The following is a 2861-nucleotide window of genomic DNA, read 5'->3' on the forward strand; positions in this document are numbered from 1 at the left end:
CTAAGGACCTGCACCACTGCCCTGGGTCACCCCCAGCTCTGGGGACTGAGGCTGCTCCCCCATCCTCCCCAGAGATGCTCAGACACCCTCCTCGAAGGGATGCTCAGCCCCCGTGAGGACAGGGGAGCTGTGCTGGGGTCCCTGTGCCTGCTGCTGTGGCTGGTGCCATTTGCTTACCCCCTGGTTTCTCTGCAGAGCCTGCACTGGCAGAGGCAGCAGTGTGGGTGGTTTTTTAAAAGCAATTCAGTAAAAAATGTGTTTGATTTCTGTCAAGCAATGCACCTGGGGGGATGAGAGGATAAGATCCTCCAGCATGAAACTCTGTCTGCTGGAGGTGAAGCTTAGTGTGGATCAGTTGCTGCAGGATCCCTGTGTTACTAGAGCTTTGTGATGGTGCAGGATAAACGTGGGCTAGGATGCAGACAGCAAAACCTTGGATGAACATCCTGCCTGAGCACTGTTCCCATTTGGGATTCAGAGAAATCTGCTCTTTCTTGCAGAGAGGAAGAGGCAGAACAGAGTGAGACACAGGACAGAGCTCCTGCCTTTCCTGCAGCCTCTGTGTCCTCCACCTGATGAGCAGGTAGGGACTGCATCAACCACAGGAGTGAGCAAACTAACTGCTGGCTGGAAACAGTAACCATTATAGTTAAAAGATCAGAATTTAGATCTTATCTTTTCCTAGGATCTTGTTTTTCAGGAGAAACAACTTGCAGAGTTCTCTGTTGTCAAAGAAAAATAGTGTTCCTGATGTACTGAAAGAACTGGGGCACTTGGTCTGATGGAGAGAGTGAACTGCCAAAACCATCACAGCCCCTCAGCTGTGAGATTGATCATTCCTCACATCTTTGGTACATGCAAACTCATGGATAGAACAGGAGGAGATTAATTGGGTCTTACTAATTGCTAATCACAAAGGCTGTCAGGGTAAATTTAGAAAGGGAATTGTAGAAACACAACTTGCCTAGCGTTCCCAGGATTTGGTTTTCATGTTTTGGTGGGAAGAGCCTCAAAGCAGTTTTATCTTTGCTGGAAAAAAAAAAGCAGGTGGGGGTTTATTCCTGACTGTTATTAGCAAAATCCTACAGCCCAGATGATGGGAAGTGCCAACACATACAGTACAGGCTAAATCCAATTAGTGTGCCTCGAGCTAAGCAGCAGCCACTTATTGTCTGTGACAATTCACTGTCACTGAGACTGAGTTCTGCTCGGGCTGTGACCCGTGAGGCCTTGAGGGAGTGATGCTGCCTCTGCCTGAGCCCTGCCCTGCCAAGGCTCCTCACCCTCAGGGATGCTCCCGTGGGGACTGGCTGTGTGACAGTGCTGGGAGGGATGTGCTGGGACTGGGCAGCCTGGCCCCAGCCTGGGCCCAGCCTGGCCAGCAGGTGTTTCTTTGCTGAATGCATCTGGCTTATCCAGATGATTCTGTCTTGCCTGGATCTGGGGTTGGCCTTTGAACATGGAATCTGCTCTTCCCAAAGTGTTTCTCAGCCCATGGGAGGCTGAGAAACTCATGCATGTTGGGCAGAGTTGGGGCTGCCTGTGCCTGCAGGTCCCACCATCCACTGTACCAGCTTCTGTCTGAAGGTGTTTGCCTTCACCAGGCTAGAGATCGGGATCTCCTGGATATATGGAAGTTAGGAGCAGATGCTGGAGTAAAGAGGAGGCATAAGGCACTAGAAGAATTACAGGCAGCACTTCCATCTCTTTCATGGCCTCACCAAGCTTAGATAACTTTAATCTCAGCATGAGGTTCCTGTGACCTCACTCTGCTGCTGGCTCTGCTCTGAGCCGAAGGTTTGACTCAGGACCTCCATATGTTCCCTCCTCTGAGGTTTTCCTCTTATTCTAAATGAAATTAGAGGGTAGATAATGTGTTCTCAGCACTCTATCCCACATATGCAACAAGCAGGAACCTCTCTGGATCCCCAGTAATGCCATGTTCCCTGACCCACAGGTGGTGTCCCCACGGCAGGTGCCTGAGGTGCTGATGTGACCCCCACTCTGCTGGCTCTGGTGGGGCTGTGCTCATTGCCAGGGCTATGGGGAAACTGCAGAGCAAAATCAGCTTCCACCCCACCACATACAGGTAAGGCAATGCTGGGTCATCGTGGCTTGTTAATAATCCAGACATGAGAGTGAAGAGAGAGCACAAATGGACAGAGGATACAGCAAGCACAGGGTTTAGTTTCATTATTGAATGTATGAATCATTTTTAACCCTCACTTCTAAAGTCTGCTAAGCTTCTTTGGAAGACTGAACCCCCAAATGTCACTCCCAGGAGTGGCCAAGCACATAACCATGGCCTGTGTCTGTGCTCTGTGGTGGCTGAGACAGAGCTCTGAAGGGGAACAGCTCCAGGAGTGGCTCTTTGGCCCAAATATCCAAACTGCTTTGTTGTCTCCCCAGAGGCTGTCGCAGCTTTCATTGCCAAGGGGAGATAATTCAGTAGCTGGCAGCAAGGTGGGGGAGAGCAGCTGAGGGCACAGGGTGGCAGCAGGGGGGACTCAGCAGGAGGTGTCACAGCACAGAGGAGCAGCAGAGCCTGAGCTGTGTGAGTGGCAGTGAAGGTTGGGGAGATCACAGTTTCACCACCACAATCTCTTCTTTGCTCCAGCACAGACTGAGCAAACACCTACACGTCTAGCAGCTCCCGAGGTGGGATAGATCTGCTCCCTCTCACCTGGCTCATTCCCAGCTCAGCTCTGGCTTTGTAAGGCAGATGTTGTCACACCAGCTGATGCCAGAGGTGCCATCTCCTCTGTGCCACCCTGCCTGTGCCTCCCAGCCCCTGCAGCTCCCTCTGTGCCTGCTGCAGGTGCGACGGCTCCGCGGGACCCTCGGGACCCTCTCGGCAGCAC

Source organism: Acanthisitta chloris, unplaced genomic scaffold (assembly GCF_000695815.1).
Source record: "Acanthisitta chloris isolate BGI_N310 unplaced genomic scaffold, ASM69581v1 scaffold19023, whole genome shotgun sequence".
NCBI classification, from domain to species: domain Eukaryota; kingdom Metazoa; phylum Chordata; class Aves; order Passeriformes; family Acanthisittidae; genus Acanthisitta; species Acanthisitta chloris.